Source organism: Mustela erminea, chromosome 7, assembly GCF_009829155.1.
Source record: "Mustela erminea isolate mMusErm1 chromosome 7, mMusErm1.Pri, whole genome shotgun sequence".
Lineage (NCBI taxonomy): Eukaryota > Metazoa > Chordata > Mammalia > Carnivora > Mustelidae > Mustela > Mustela erminea.
This window is the reverse complement of record NC_045620.1, coordinates 75,227,754-75,244,547: the sequence shown is the minus strand read 5'-3', so window position 1 is coordinate 75,244,547 and position 16,794 is coordinate 75,227,754. Positions and strand designations below refer to the sequence as shown.

Genomic DNA, 16,794 nt, shown 5'->3' with positions numbered 1-16,794 from the left:
CTCTGCCTGTCTCTCTGCCTACTTGTGATCTCTGTCTGTCAAATAAATAAATAAAATCTTAAAAAAGAAGAAAAAAAAAGGCCTTTAAGAATTGCCTGGACTTGTTTCTGGCTGACTGGCTCAGAGAGGGCGTGGTCCTACCAGGGAAGGCATGGCCCTTTTAGTTTCACCGCTATGGCTCCTGAAGGGCTCAAAACGCATGTTGTAGTTGGCAGTGAGGTGGCAAACTGTGACCTAGACAGAGCCTGACTTCATTCTCTAAAGCAGGATGTGGGCAACGTTCTTTCACAGGGACGGACGGGTTACTTGACCAGTTTCAATGGATGGAGGTTTTCACTCAGCTTTCAGCGGGGCTCCATGTATTTGCTTAATCAGCAGTGTTGCCATTTGGGTTTCCCCAGAAGCTGGCTGAGAAGGGCATCTCTGTGCAGGCTGATCGTGATCATGAGGGAGTGTGCTCTTGGTACCCACTCTGTGGAAGGGCAGCAGAGGTGGTGGGGGGGGGGTACAGAGGAGGCAGAAGGGGTAGGGGGAGGAGTTAAGGCCTGAAGCAACCCCAACAAAGAAGTCAGCTGACAGGGAAAGCTCTGAAGCTGGGAAGCTGTCCCCATTTGGGGCTGGAAGGCCTGGCTTCTGTACTCCTGTGGATGGGTCACAGGATAGGGGCTACCTCTGGAAGAGGGGACGACCTTGGGTGGGGCAGCTTCCTTTTGCCCAGGCACTCCCAGAGGGCTGACAGCCCAGAGTCTTCTTCCAGCAGCACTCCACATGTGGGGGGAATAAATCCTTCATGCAGGAAAGGGAATCTGGGGGGGAGGATCACTGAGTGCACAGCAAGCAGCTTTCCCTGTCTTCTGCTCCCCTCTGAGACTTGTCTTGAGCTTTATTTACACAAGAAGCATTATCCCTTTTGCAGGGACACATTTTCCTTACCTCATGCCAAGCCAACCCTTGCTACCCTAGAGCATGGAGTAAGTGTAGCCACAGATTCTGTTTGTTCTGAAATGTAGTCTTTTCCTCCCTCCCTCCCTCTTCCTCACCTCACGTCAGGCAGGTTCACCTGCTTCCAATTTGGGCCTCGTGACAGCCAGCCTGGATGGCTAACAAAATATCAGCTGATTCCTTCCTCTTCAGAGTTTCTCCATGATTCCCTCTCTGGCCGTGCCTGGTGCAGGAATTCCCAGGGCAGCCGAGCGGCAGGCAGAACGCTGGCCTGGAGCCCGGGGTCAGCTCAGCCCCTGGCTCCTGGGACTTTGATCACGGCCTGGGTTCACCATTAGCTCTCTAAACTGAGGAGGGGCCTTTGGCCTGGGCGACCCCCACCATCTCTCCTTACTCTGGCATTCAACATTCGGTGACTTTTGGATTTGAAGGGGTTTCACAAAAGGAAATGGGAACAAAAAGGGATGGCAGATTTCCTTTTTAGTCTTTGCTTCCGGTCTCACTCACATAGACTCCTGGAACCTCCTCTCCCGGATGAACGCAAGATGTAGGATTCCTTACGTCCTAGTCTGAAGTGTTTGGGGGGAGTGACGGTTTAGAATCCCCACAACATTTTGGAAATTGGTCTGAACTGAAATCAGAAAGTTCCCAATAGCGGTACTTGGCCTCCAGGCTGTGAGGTAAGCGAAGGTGGACTCGCTGGGAGACCCCGTGTGAAATGCACAAGGGAGTTCACTGCGGCTTCCGGCTGGGTTCATTCTCCTGGCCTCCCTCCCTTTTCCTAATCTAAATGGCTGCTACTTTTCATAGCGGTTGTCTCAGGGTGGTTTTTTTTTTTTGCAGGTGATTGGGCCAAGGTAAACACTGGCCTTCGGAAGGAACTCAGGCTGAGGGAGACCAGATAAAGACCCTTCAGACTGCCCTTTTTTCCGGCTTGTTGTCTCCTTCAGTAATGACAGGCTATGATAAATGAATGCCAGAGTCCAGGTAGCACAGAGGGTGGAAGCTGGAGAGAAAAGCCTGGTGGTAAAGTCAACCTGGCTGTTCCAGAGCAGACCTGAGCTTATTTGCATAGTAACGCAGGTGTGGTTACTTATTGATGAAGCACGAGTTCTCTGAGGTGTGGAAAATAGGCTAGCTGGGAACCTGATCCCTGCCCCAGAACGCTCATGGTCAGGAGGCAAAGCCCAGGGGGAGTCCCTATCCCCAAGTTCTCCCTCTTCCCACGTGTTCTGTTAATTCCCTGAGCTTTTTCTTGCCTTCCCTTCTTGGTAGACTGTGAGGTCCTGGAGGACAAGACCTCCTGTGTTTGTCGCTAACGTCACCCATGTCCCAAGTCTCACCAGGCACCTGGCAGGCCTTCAGAAAATGTGTAATGGGTGGCACTTGGCAGCAAAGCTCACAGCTCCTTGGAAATTGGAGGTAAATATAAAAGAAGGCAGGACTCTTATTTCCTGAAGTCAACAGCCACGCAGAAGGGAGAGGAGGAAGTAATGTTAGAGACAGAGGGACAGAAGGAGAACCATTTGAAGAAGGGTCAGCTGTCAACCTACTGCAGGAGAAAAGCCCAAATTTGACCTTCTTCCAAGTGCATGACTTAACTCCTCCAGAACAAGGGAAAAAACAACCCACTCCACCCCCCAAAACACCTACCTCAAGCAGCAATTCCTCCAGATTCCTTGTGGTGCCCTAGTTACACAGCAGAAAGAACAAAGAAGTGATTTAAGCATCTCGACGTTGAAATAGCTATTGCCAAACATCAGAGGATCAGCAGAATCATTAGATTCCAGAAAATGCAGAACCTCTGAGGCCTCTGTATTCTTCCATCCTGATGTCAGACTGCTGGCAGCCCACGCCGAGCTGCTTTATAAGAATGTGCAGCTAGAAAGATGGGAGGAGGAAGGAAGGGCAAGGTCGCTCTGCTTGGAATTTGGAAGCTCTGTGTTGAAGACAAGTTAACCGTCAGTGGACACTGTGGTTTCTCTGTTCCCAAAGATAAAGGAACACAGGGGTGGCCCGTTCAGCTGATCAGACACAGATATGGATGTCTCTGAGTTTGTCAGTCAGGGGCCCAAAAGGAAAACACAATTTATCCCAGGTGGCTCAAAAAGAAGAAAAAAAAAAAAAAAGGAGACTGTAATTAAGAGATGAAGAGAGATGCAAGCAGGGTTAAGGGAACAAATGGGAGGTGCCCAGAGAGTTCCATCAGTTGGGAGCCATTACCTCCCTGAGCCTAAAGGGCAAAGGGAAGAAGGTAATTCTGATGCTGGAACTGCTTTCCCTGTTGGATGCCTCCCATTGGCCAAACCGGAAGTCACTAGCAAGGGAGCCCAAGAGGATGCCTTTCTCAGAGGTCAGCCTCTTGGAGCCAAGAACACCTGAGGGTGAGTGAAATGGAGAATGACACATTCAACTAACCTTATTATCATATAGCACATATATTTTATTTTATTTTTTATTTATTTTTTAAAAAAGATTTTATGTATTTATTTGACAGAGATCACAAGTAGGCAGAGAGGCAGGCAGAGAGAAAGGAAGGGAAGCAGGCTCTCAGAGAGCCTGATGCGGGACTCGATCCCAGGACCCTGAGCTCATGACCTGAGCCAAAGGCAGTGGCTTAACCCACTGAGCCACCCAGGTGCCCTAGCACATATATTTTAAAACACTTAATATAGCTTCTCATGTGTTACCTCATTTAATCTTTGACATTCAAGCAAGTCTGAGCCAGGGGCTCTTGAGAAAACACCAGAGGCTAGTGGGCACAGCGCACACTCATGCCGGAGGGCGTGTTCTGGCTAGACTGAGGGGAAGTGTGCGAATGTGTGCCATCGTATGGAGCTCAAGGCCGCAGGGGCTCTAAAACACCAACTGGAAAGGAAGTCACTGGGACAGTGACGGTACAAAGTCTGTCCCCATTTTTCAGCCTTTGTAGTTTCTCCACATTCGTGCATTTTATCCTGAATGGTTCCCAATGGTAGGAAGGTTGTCTTCCCCCCCACATGCAGTCCTGAGGGCAGAGAACCCTATGGATTGCTGTGGGCAGAGCCCGTGTTCTGAGGAAAGAAGAGGAAGGCGGCTCCCTGGTGGTCTCCCTGGAGGAGGAAAGGGAAGCAGGAAGGCCAGAAGACAGGCAGTCCCCAGGAGGGGTTGTGGTTGGGCCTGCGGGGTGCTCAGACTTTCCTCCTGGTCCTTCTGATTCCCTGCTCGAGGGGTTAGGGTGGGGAGATGTTTGGCCCTTTAGCTACTTGGGCCAGCAGGCAGTAGACGCTGATGCTGGGTCTACTTTATTGTAAGGTGATCCAGACAGGAGCGGTCATTTGATCTGAAGGGCAAGGTCTGATCACCAAGTAAATATTTCATCATTAGCCCCTGGGGAGCTGAGGCCTGGACAGGACTTCAGTGCTCGCTTGAGTCCCTGTCCGCTCTCAGATGTCCCATGCCCGGGGAAGGGGGAGGAGGAGGAGAGCCTGTGGCAGAGCTGTTACAGGAGGTGGGAGAGGGGTGGGTCGGAGGCCAGCGCTGGGGGTCCCTCTCCCACGGCCTCCACCAATGTGCTGAGTCACTTGGTCAGGCCGCCACTCTGCATCTTAGTTTTCTCAGCTCCAAGATGGAAATGATGGCCCAGCCCAGCTCTAGTGCTCTTTCTTGTTGCAAAGATCAAAAGCTCACGAAGGCAGAAAATGATACCCCAAATGTGCCAAGTATTAACGCCGACCGTGCCTTTTCAGAAAATATTCCTCAAGAAGCCTCAATCACAGTTGAGTTGCTTTTATTCACTTCTTCATGTAACAATTTAACAGCCATTTATTGAGCCCTTGCCCTGTGCCAGGGCCTTATTTCCTGCCTTATGGACGGACAAGGTTCTTTGTCTGTCCTTCATCCACCAGTCCTGCCCTTTAAGGTTTTATTTAACGTCTGCTCTCTAGGGTTGACAGAGATGATAAAAGCAAGTCGAATGCTTGTTGGGGTCGATGAGGACTATATTGGCTGAAATGAGATTTCAGTGCCCCTGCTCATTATGTCGTCCTATTGATGTTCTGCCTTTTTGCCTATGGAGCTCCAGGCCAGGGCTGCAGTGGGGTTGGGGGAGGGCTGTGGGGTGGGGGTGGGGGGAGCTGAGCAGCCCCAAGGGGGCGCCATGGCAACCACAGGGACCGCCACCAGGGAGCTGTCACTAGGGAGTTCACGTCATGTGGCACCAGCAGCTCAGCAGGTGTGGGCTCAACAGGGAAACAACCCTTTCCCATCCTGTGAGGCAGAGGAAAGGGGAAGAGGCAGGTGTGCCTGATGCACCTCCGCTGGCCGGGCACTGTCCATGAGGCCCCATGCGTCCGACTGGGCTTCTCACTTGCAGCAGGACTTCTGATGGCTGGAAGTGTAGGAGGCCAGGCCCCGGCCTGGAGAAAGACACAAATACCTGACGTGGATTACTAAATACTGCGAGGTCCTCTCAGGACAGTGCCTCAGAGCAAGAAGCACGGGAATAGAGGGGCTCCTGCATGGCTGGGCAGTTTAGGGTTCCTTGCCTGTCCTGAAGAGGAACCCTCCTAAGCTGGTCCAAGACAAGCCACACGCTGCCCCCGTGCCCCAGACCCGTCGTCTCTGGGTGTGTAATTTTGTTGTTGTTGTGGTTCCTTTCTTTAGTTAATAAATCAACCCTCCTACAGCATTCATATATTTTCCAAAGAATGATTTATTTTAGAGAGAGTGTGGGGGGGGGGTTAGAGGGAGAGAGGGAGAGAGAATTTTTTAAAGAGAATTTTTTTTTAAGGTTTTTTTTTTTTTTTTTTTTTTTTTTGTCAGGGAGAGAGAGAGAGAGCACAAGCAGGGGAGCAGCAGGCAGAGGGAGAAGCAGACTTTCTTCTGAGCAAGGAGCAGGATGCAGGGCTCAAACTCCTCACCCTGAGATCATGCATGACCTGAGCCAAAATCAAGAGTCAGTCGCTTAAGTGACTGTGCTACTGAAGCGCCCTCAGCATTCATTTTTTAATAGGACATGTAGGTGGACACCCAGTAGATGCCTGGATTATCTGATAAAACCAGCCCTTGTCCAGAAGAAAATTATCTTTGAGGTATCACTAAATAAGCAACAGAGGGTGCCCTTGCTGAAATAGGAAAGGAAAAGGCATGTGTGGGGGTCTGGGGAAGTTAGGTGTCTCTGGGTACTTTAAAAATGTGCTCCAATTTCAGGATCCCAGGGAAGGGGGTGCCAGTAGGGGAGCAGTCAGCAGCGAAAACCTTGCCTCAGGCCACCCCACCACCTCCTGTTTCCCAGTGCAATCAGAGGAGTCTTCAGTACCTGGTAGGAGGTCTTGTATGCTGGGACCTTGTGCTTCTGCCTCTCTTCCATCTTGCTTTCTGATCTCTAGGCAGATCTGGCCTCCTTATCTACCTCCTCAACCAGCAGGCAGGCCAGAGCAGGAGCTGTGTCCGGTGGGGAAGGGGAGCCACTGTTTGGTGACGAGGGTGGTGATGAGGCCCACAGCCGCAGCCTCCTGACTCCTGTCATTAGGTACCAGGGGCCATTATGATGATGACAGTTGACAGCCCTTCAGGGGATTTGTCTTATTTTTAGCTTTTCTTTGCTCAGGTGCTTTAGGACTTTGTTAAAACCCTTCCCTGAGCTCTGGTGGTTTGTCTTTTATTACTACTCAGACCCAGGATACTAGTTTGATTTAGGAAGTTTGCTTGTCAGAGCTGCAGCTGGTTGTACCCCCTGGATCCTCGCAGGAGAGGACCCAGTGGTCGTCTGCTTCCCTAGGGGCTGTGCCAGCTGCCTGTTCAGTGTTGACTGTTCTGTTACTTCCTGTAACCACACTTCATTATGCTGCACTGGCCCAGGGCCTGGGCAGAGATTTGAACCTGAAATGTCTTGATTCATCCTCTGGAAGCTGCTAACACTCTCTCCTTTGGCTGCCCCCACCAGCTCTGCCGGGGCCCCCCAGCCAGCCACTGACATCCTTCTTACTGTTGAGTTTGAAAAGGTTTGAGAAGTGAGGCCGTCCACTCTCCTAACTGGCTGGGCACAGCAGTTCGGCTTCAGCTCTTGAGGTTGCTTGAGTCTTGGAACGTAGGTTGGGAAGGGGCGACAGTGCAATGACATCAGAAATCTCTGGAATACGACTTGAAAATACCGTATGAAAAGAAAGATACTGTACTTAGAAATTGAAATAAGGGTTAGCACCCTGCAGAACTCGTACCTCGTGCATGCTGTCGAGAGCGATGGGCAGATGTTGGGATGGGTAAAGGAAGGGACCTGCCCCCAGGGGTGGTATCCCTCCCCCCGAAATGTTGTGGGAATCTCCCCTTTGTCCTCCTCCCCCAGGGAAGCTTAGACCTGTAAGGGCCATAGAAGAGTGCTGGGTACAGAGCAAATGCTATCTGTGTTTGATGAGTAAAATATACAGCAGAACTACGGGCCACAGGAGGCCAGAAGGAGGGGGGTACGCACAGCTGGACTGGGGTGGAGAGTCACGTCTTTGGGGATTGGGAAAAGTTGTAATTCATGACACACGCTAAGACCTATGAGGGGCCGAGGTCCACAGTCAGAACTGCTTCAGGGGGAAGGGGCAAATGACTTCTCCTTGAGTGCCCACCATGTATTGGGTGCTTCACACACATTTTCTCACTCAATCACCACAGTATTCCATGAAGAAAGTGTTGCTGTCACTATTTTAGGGAAGAGGAAATTGCCTAGGGGCACACAACTGCCTTAGGGGCCACCTCTTCCTGTCTGAGGAGAAAGTAGGAGTAGAGGACGGATTTGGGCCTGTTCTGTGGATGCTTGGTAGGGGGTGGGGTGGACTCCTAACCGCCCCTTTCCTGGGCCGGAGGCTGGGGCCAGGCTGTGGGAAGCTAGTCTTTGCCTTGCAGAGGTGGGCAGGGAGCCAGGCCACAGAGGCCGTGCCCTAGCATGAGCTCAGAGGGGCTGAATCCCTCCACTGCCCGCCCGCCAGCCGCCTTGGTGGGGACACGAGTTCACAACAGCTGCCCTGACTCCTCACTCTTCCTCTCCCGGGGGCCTCGTTGGCCAAAGGCCCAGGCAGGCTCTGCTGATAGAGAACTGACAGATTTCCTAAAATAGGAAGCCTTGTCACCCACCCATTATCTCTCTTTGGCTGAGCTGGGTGGGGCCTCCTTGGTCAAAATCTCTCTTTATAGATTTGTTTGACCGGAGAAGGCTTTGGCATGAAAGAGTGTGGCTGACTGGTTGCCTTTGGTTCAAGGGCCAGTTTGTAGCTGTTCAAAGTCTGTTGAGCCCTGGGGGTTAATGGAAATAATAGGGCAGGTTGGGGGCTGGACAGGAGCCTGTGCTCTCGCTTCCTGTTTAAAAGGGATGAAAGAAGCCCAAGGGACCTCACTGACTACCCAACTGAGTTCCTTCCCTTCCTGCAGAGGCCCAAGGCCCCAGGGGCCAGAGCAGGGTGCTCTAAGCTTGGCATTAGAACAGCCAGTTTCAAGTTCTGGTTACATTAGTTTTCTAACTAGAAGACCTGGAGCAAATCTTTTGGACTTGGTTTTCTCGTCTGTATAATGGATGGCACAGTCCCAGTCCTGCCAACCCATGGGGTTGTAGTTTAGGTCCAGAGGGGGAGCCTCTGTGTGGGTCAAGTGCTGGGTCAACACTGTGTGTGTGCTTCGCCTGATAAGAGACAAGCTTTTGTTTGCTCAGAGATAACGCCCAGGGCCTGGAAAGGTGAGAGGAGGCCCGCCTGTCTGCCTGGTCCCGGAGAGTGCTTCCAGGCCTGTCTGACCAGGCCAGCCCCTCTCTCTCCCATAGCCTCTCTTTCATATTGATCAGAAAAATACGCACACGCCTCCTCCATTTTGCTCTTTGGATTTTGCTTGGCAGCTTTAATTCACTCTGGGGTCACATGGGCTTTTTTCCTCCATCCACACTCATTGATCTGAAATCAGATTTCACCTACTGGAGCAGAATTTCTCACTCTTTTGTTGAGGAGGAGTGTGCGTTTTGTTTTTTAATCTTGTTTTGTTTTTACAGCTCTGAATTCCCCTGATACACTTAGTTTTCCAGTTTTGCATGTGATTAGAGGAAGAGGCCACTGTTAAGAACAACAGAGTGAGAGTAATTTTCCCTTCCCCTGAGTGTAATTCTTCCCGGAAAAATTATAATAAAGAGGGAGACAGGGCAGAGCCCTTTCAAGTCAGGGTGGTACTCTTGCTGAGCGCATTCTTGGTGCACTTGGCCAGGACCCAGGCGGGGCCGTAAACACGGACCTCTGCTGATGGGAAGGATCCTCAGGGCGCAGCTGCTCACCTACCCACTTCCTCTAAATAGGCAGAGGCGGAGGGAGGGCTCACTGGAGTGGGGAACTCTACTCCTCTCTTGGCGTGGTTGGCTTCGGGAGTTTGGGATGGGAGTGGGGCAAGAGATAACTGTGGGAAACTATGAGGACAGAGCGGTGGAACCCACCGAGGTGTCCCAACCGCCCTTGCTTAACTGGAGGCAGAGTCTTGTTCAGAGTCCCTTGTGAGCCCAGACCCGCCATGCCCACCTTGGAGCCTGGAACCAGTGCCTGTTTCTCAGTAGTATATACAAAGTGATACCAGAGTGATTAAAGCAATCTCCAAATCGGGGTTCCTGGCTGGCGCAGTCATTAGAGCACGAGGCTCTTGATCTTGGGGTTGTGAGTTCAAGCCCCATATTGGGCATAGAGGTGTTTTAAAAAAATGCGTAAAAACCCCAAATCATGAATGATGTGGTCATCATTACAAAACAACAGGGTGTGTGGGTGAGTGTAAGTGGGTGTGTGTGGGGATCACAGTTAACTGGGGCTCACTTTGGCCTTCTGAACCGGCAGAGAGGAATGGACCAACAATCTACTTGTCTCTCTTCTTCCCTCATGACTTCCCTTCCTTCTAATGGAAAACCTGTTTTTTCAAACTTTTTTTTTTTTTTTTTTAATTTATCAGAGAGAGAGAGAGGGCGAGAGATCAAGCACAGGCAGACAGAATGGCAGGCAGAGGGAGAAGCAGGCTTCCCGCCGAGCAAGGATCCCGATGCGGGACTCGATCCCAGGACACCGGGATCATGACCCGAGCCGAAGGCAGCTGCCCAACCAACTGAACCACCCAGGCGTCCCGGAAAACCTGTTTTTTATATACTGCTCACTGTGCTAGGTTCTGGGCAGAGGTGAAGTGTTATGGTAAGGGATTCAGCAGCTCCGATGCAGGAGTGTCAGTGCCAGAGTTGGGGAGTGCTACCTTAAGGGCCGACCTATCTGTCTGAAGGGGTGGGAGCTGGACGGAAGCTGTCATAAGAGTCCGGGCAAATGAGCCTTGTCCAAGGGCATCATTCTGGACTGACCACATCCTAACCTCCGCTTCTGCACCTGTCTGTCCTTTGTTCCTGCCTTTGAGTCTAAATCATTCACAGAGCTTCTGCCTCCCCATGGGAGTCTGTCATTTGTTATCCCAGGCTCTGATTTGGAAAGATCCCTGACCTCACCCTGAGGCAAAGTCTCGGTTCTAGGCCCCCTTTCTCACCTCTGCCAGACCACTAGTTTTGGTTCTGGCAAATGGCCTCAGCTCGGATGGAGCATACAGAACTTTCGTTCAATTGAGGAGACAAGATTAGAAACCAACTAATTTAAAAAAAAAAAATTACTATGTTAATTGCCAAGAGAACAGGGTTCTGTAAGATCTCCAAGGGCTTGGTTTTGGTCCTGAGGGAGAGTCAAGATTTGCATAAATGGAAAGGAGCAGGGAGTGCATTCTTGGCAGGAGGCAGGGCTGCAGCAAGAGCCCAGAGATGGGAATGTGCTTCATAAGTGCAAGGAGCAATGAGAAGACGGGTTTGCTAAAAATATTTGTTGAGTGTCTCCCATGCATGAGACACCTAGAAGATGGGAAGGAAGGGTAACGTGTGATCTCTGTCCTCCAGGAATCTGTCGGGCTCTGCATCTGATGTGCCCCCATCAGAACAGAAAGGCCTGGGTGAGTCTAAGGAGTAAAGCAGAAACAAGAATTGAGGGTAGGGGAAGGCGTTTGCTCTCCCGGCACAGAGATGTGGTGACTAAAAACTGTGTGCTCAGGACATAATCTTAGTAAAGCTGCAGATTACGTCTAAAGCAAACATTTACAAAGAGGATTGGCATGAGGAATGTGCAGGGAGAGGGAGCAGTTCTGTGATGCAGAGCCGTTCAGAAAAATGGCTGCCCTAAAATTAGGCTGCAAAAGAGGAAAGAAGAAAAGCCTGGGGTCAGGCACAACCGTGTTTGAAAGCACTGTCTCCAGCAGGGGCTGGTGCTGGTGGTGTTTGTTATGTTTCTATTGTCTTGGTGACCGTGGCAGCAGTCTCTCAGGCCCAGAGAGGCCTTTCTAGGTTGCTAAATTCTTTGGCTTTTTGAATCTGTCACAAGAAGCTGCTTTGATTTCCTCTCACTGTGCACAGAAGAATGCCTATCGTCCCTGAAATAGAGTAACACTTAACAGGTCTCTGCATCATTTTAGCCAGAAAAATGACTGATGAGATCGATGATTTTTGGTCCTGGCATTTGCTTATCTGAGCCTGTCCTGAACATACATCCATACATCAAAAATATAAACCTTAATATAAATTAAAAAACTAAATTCTAATGGTTTCTCAAAAGGAACTTAATTGGAATTGGCATTTACAAAAGCTGGTGTATCATCCTTTAAGGTACAATTAAAAAGTACAAGGTATGAAACAAGCACATATGGGTCCGATAAAAAGAGCATTCATTCATTCAGCAGACATTTTTGTCCCTATTATGTTCAAGTCCCTCTGCTAGGGGCAAAACCAAGTGCCTCCTCTTAGATACACATGATCAGAACACTATCCAGCTAAATGAACCAGAATTACAGCCTCTAGTTCTTCCAGTGGATGCATGAGCTGTCCACATAATAAGAAGGACATGGTAAGAAAGGATTTCTCTCGTGGCCTCTGACCCCCATTGGGCCACAGGCTTCGGCTGCATCCCTTGTAAGCCTTCCAAGTTTCAGACGAAAAGACCTCGGCACAGACGTGTGTATGCAGGAGGCAGAAGGGAAATGGGAAAATAATCTAACGAAGCAGGGGACAAAACCCAATGTGGAGTCCTGCAAAGTGGGGGTCACTTCTGAAGAAGCTGGTCCCTTTACACTAGGAGGGGCACTCTGTATGCCCAGGCTCCGTGATCCTAATTGGAATTAGCCATCTGGGTGAAAAGCTGTATTCTCAAGAACTGGCGGGTGGGGTACGAGAGCCAAGATATGAGCAGGTAGATCCCTGGAGTTGACACCATCCCCTGTGAGTCAGTGTGGGCCACTGTTGGTTGAGTCCAGAAGGCCCTATAGGGCAAGAGTGTGTTGTGGGGTTCAGTCTAGCTGTGCTCCTTCCTGCTGCCTCTCTTGAGAAGCAGACACAGCCCAGAGAGGGGAGATTGACACAGGATGGTGTCAGAGCACCTGCCCTGCTTAGCTTGCTGGTTGCCAAAAACATAGTGATCTCTATTGTAGGACTGTTTTTTTTTTTTTTTTTAAATTGGGATATCTGTCAATATGAATCATTTGTTAGAACAGCTTGGGTCCAGAAAGAACGGAGACTGATGCCCCTGGGTTTACTTATGGGAGGTGCCTGTGACTCACTCAGAGAATTAGGTGATCTTTTGTACCTCAGTTTCTCCTTCCCACGAAAACAGGATGAAACTTGCCTGCCACAGATCACAGGGGTGTGGGAAACTTAAAGAGAATAAGGAATATTTATGTACTCGTAATACTTTTGAGGGAAGTAGGATTTTGGCCTAGTGAACATTTCCTATGGGAGAGCTACATGGTAGTCTGAAACACCTTTCTTGATAAGTGAAGCCCATCTCCTTGTTTGTGCCAGTATCTCATTTCTTCCTACTCCCCTTGTAATCATTCCCACATAGTAATGAGTCCCATATGATAATACTGGTAACTAATAATAAAAGCTGTTATTTACCAGGCAACTCCTCTGTGTCAGTTCTCTGCAGGATATTACATGATCTTGAATTCTTCAAACAAATATGAAAGAGAGGTATTATTAGTCTCCCTTTATGCTTGGGGAAATTGAGGCTCAGAGTGGCTAGTGGGAAGGGCAGAAGGGACCCACTAATAAGTAGTAGAGCCAGGATTGTAACTCGGGCCCACCCAGTGCCGAAGCCATGCCCTTTCCACTATGTCCCACAGGCTTCTGGCCCCTCCTCTCAGATTTCTGAGGGCAAAAGAGTGGAATCTGCCCAGAGGAAACAGCTCCTGCCAGAAAAGGTGACTACAGACTGCTTGGTACTGATCACAACACTGGCAGTGCCAACACTCACCCCAGTGATGTGCGCTTAGGCTGGCTCTGGTGGACACAACATGGTACCCTCCTTCCTTTTCTTGGCCTTTGGCTGCAATGCCATCTGAGACCAAACACAGCCTTTTTTGTACAGAAGGCTGTACATTCATAGTTTGCAGCTGTGTGGAGGATGATGGAACCCAGAGAAGGAAAGGATCGGCCTGGGGCAGCCTCAGCTCACGCCCAGGTTCCTCCCACCTCTTGAACTTGAGGGACGCAGCCAGGCCCCTATCTCCTACCTGACCCCATCCATGCCCAGGTGTAAAGGCAGGTGGTTTCCCTGGGCATGGGGGAGGGGGCCTCTGTTCCCCTGCCTCCAGGAGGCCTAGTTTTCCAGCAACACAGGCTTACCTAGAAGCTGTTAACTTTGCCCTAGCTCATTTCATTGTCTTCGTGCTTATCCTTTTTGTGGGCTTTCAGACATCGGGTGTGGTGGCTGATGAGTTGAAACCTGCCTTAACTATGTGCGGAAGCCGGCCTTGGGAGTGGTATCCCTGGCTTAATGACAGCAGCTTGCGACACAGTTTCCATGGCTCTCCGCATAGGCAGGAGGCCTTGTGGAACATCTGCTCCTGAGCAGGGTTGGCCATGCTGAAGCACAAGCATTTGGCTCTGGCACATGGTGCCCCAACACAATCATTCCAGGGTTCCGTGTCCTCTAAAGGTCCTTGCCGAGTAATCAGTATTCTTTCAGAGGCCAGGCTGTCACTAAGCCATTTAGGGGATCCTAGCCTTTGATACCTGGAGTGTAGCTGCTTGTTGTACTGATGGATTGCCAGGCCCAGAATTTCCAGGGGCCCATTACGAGCTCTTCAGAGGAGTTTTTGGATACAACATTCCAGAATACTTGTGAGATGTCCAAATTACATAATCCCCATCAATACTGTATACATACGTAAGATATTTTTTTCTTCTTCCCGTTTGTGGTAATCACCCCCTTGATGCTTAGTTATTTATGTAAGGATGCACAGTAAGCCAGCTGTTTAGAGCCGGTTCTTATACATGGAAACATTCTATTTCTCTGTTTCTGTAGCCTTCTCAGAAAATGCTGGATTCCAAACAATGTATTTTTTCTAGTAGCTAAAATTTACCTCTTGAAGTAAAAAAAAACTCAAGATTTTTTGAAAAAAAGAAAAATTTTATTTATTTATTTGACAGAGATTACAAGTAGGCAGAGAGGCAGAGAGAGAGAGGAAGGGAAGCAGGCTTCCTGCTGAGCAGAGAGCCTAATGTGGGGCTCCATCCCAGGACTCTGGGACCATGACCTGAACCGAAGGCTCACTGAGCCACCCAGGTGCCCCAAAACTCAAGATTTTTAACTTTTGTAATACAGTCCTGGTTCCTTTGCTATCACATAATTAAGGTAATGTAATTGTTATTTTAATGCCATGGGGCTGTCAGTATTAGGGATTACACAATACTGCTGTAGCTCGGTTATACCCCCTCAAAGCAGCTGAGTGGGGGTTGGCCCTTTGTCCCCCAAGTAGCCATATTGCTGTGTGCAGTTACTTCCCAGGGCCTTTGGCATTCTCCAGTTTTGTCCCTCCTTGTTTCCCCGTGTTCTGCTTCTCATCCACAGCCTTATTTCTCTCAGTCAACTGTGGGCTTAGAAAGGGCTTCTTTTTCCTGGAGACATGCAGCACGTGGGTTTTGTGCCTGTAGCTCCAGGGCTCAGAGGTCCTCTTTGCTGATTCCAGAATTTGGGACTCCGCTATGGAAGAGGGGAGGTGCAGGAAGTCAGAGCCTCCAGTTCTCCAGGGTGTTCCTGGCACTGACATGGAGCGAAAGCCACCCCCTAGGGAAAATTCACGTCAGCCCATATGAGGACATTATAGGCTATGGAATCATCACACGTGCTGAGACCAGTGTCCTTTATTTCCTGTCCTCCCTTTACCAGAAGCCGCTGCTCTGATTTTTATTTTACTAAGTAACTGACGGTTAGTGGAGCAACCTCAGCTTTCCTTCCTTGGACTCCAGTGGGAAATCAACCTGTTTTGCCTGACATACCACTCTGCTCCTTGGATGGGCAGGGGATGCCAACGCAAGGCCAAAGCAAAGGCCTGGCCATCCAACTTCTGAGCACTTGTGAGGGTGCTTTGGCAACCTTCATCATGTATGTGATTTCTTTATTAATGACCTTCTGCCCCAAGAGACTGTGTGCTTTGAGTTCCAACAAGTAGGGGACCATGTCTCCTCTCCCTGTGGCCCCAGTCCCACAAGGGACACTCAGAGCGTAGCCGCTGGGGTAGTTTGTGAGGGCCCCTCCTTGACCCTTTCATCTGAATAGCCCTGTGAGAATTTTCAAGGGACAGAGGGATATTTCAGATGCGGTGTTGGCGGGTTTTTAGGATGGCAGAGTTTGTGCTCTCCTCTGAGGGGCTGGTAGGAAGTCTGTGCCATCTTCCTGGTTTTTGGTTTGGGGTTGCAGTCCTGTCACTAAGTGGCTACCCTGTGCTCAAAGCTCTCCTCACCATTTTTGTGTATTGAGAACAATGTACGTTCTAGGAAAGGGGGCAGTGGCAGCCCCGTGGGTGGAGCATGGTAAGGGCTCATAAAGCTTCTGGAACTTGGAGGACAGAGAGACAGATGGAGACAGAGATAAGACTAAGACTCCCACAAATGATTCTTGGGTGACCCGGCATCTTATTTCTGCCTGTCTTTGTAGGACTGTTAATTCTACAGTGTTCCATACTCCTTTCTTGTGTATACTGACACTTCTCCATCCTGGCCCTCTCTGGAGAGATAGTTGCAGGCTGGACCAAGTAGATACTGGACATCTTCCTGCCTTAATTACTTCTTTCCCAGCCACATTTTGCCATATCATCATTTCCCTCTTTCACCCTCACTGTTCTAATTTTCTTCGCGAGCCCTTTCCCGCCATCAGACGTCTCAGGCTTCCAACCTTTTCCCAACATGTCTACTGCCCACATGACTGCCTTGGTGAGAGTCTGTTTACCTCCCCTCCTATGTACTTTTCCCTATAAACTACCTCCATGGCCCATTACTTCTGGGCCAGGCTTTGCATTTTCCAAGATGAGAGTGAATTTTCTAGTATATATGTCTGCTGGTCAAACATTCACCTATTTTTTTTTTAAGATTTTATTTATTTATTTGATAAAGAGAGAGAGCACAAGTGGAGAGGAGAGACAGAGGGAGAGGGTCGAGGCTCGATCCCAGGACCCTGAGATCATGACCTGAAGCTGAAGGCAGACATTCAACCAACTGAGCCACCCAGGCACCCCAAACATTTACCTTTTATAATCATCTGTGATAGGCTCTCTAGAGAAGTACTGTAACAAAGATTCACCTTCCCAGGTTGGAACATCCTGTTGGACAATCTTTTAAATAAAGGAGGCAGGGGAGACACTTGGTCCGCTCAGTCAGTAGAGCACATGATTCCTGATTACAGGGTTTCCTAGGGAGGTGGGAGCTGTTAACACTGGTGAAGGAAGAAGTTTCTCTTTCTGTGATTAGAGGCAGGAGCAAAAACAGAGAGAGGACACCTGGAGAGCAATGGGTCTGATGGG

The 16,794-nt window shown here is 49.7% G+C and overlaps 1 long non-coding RNA gene across 1 annotated transcript; it reads left to right on the top strand.

The window, feature by feature from the left end:
- The first annotated feature begins 1,350 nt into the window (after positions 1-1,350).
- LOC116595586 lies at positions 1,351-9,915 on the top strand. The gene is made up of 3 exons (XR_004287752.1): positions 1,351-1,622; positions 2,218-3,326; positions 9,877-9,915. It is a non-coding gene; the product is annotated as an uncharacterized LOC116595586 (long non-coding RNA).
- The last annotated feature ends 6,879 nt before the right edge of the window (positions 9,916-16,794 follow it).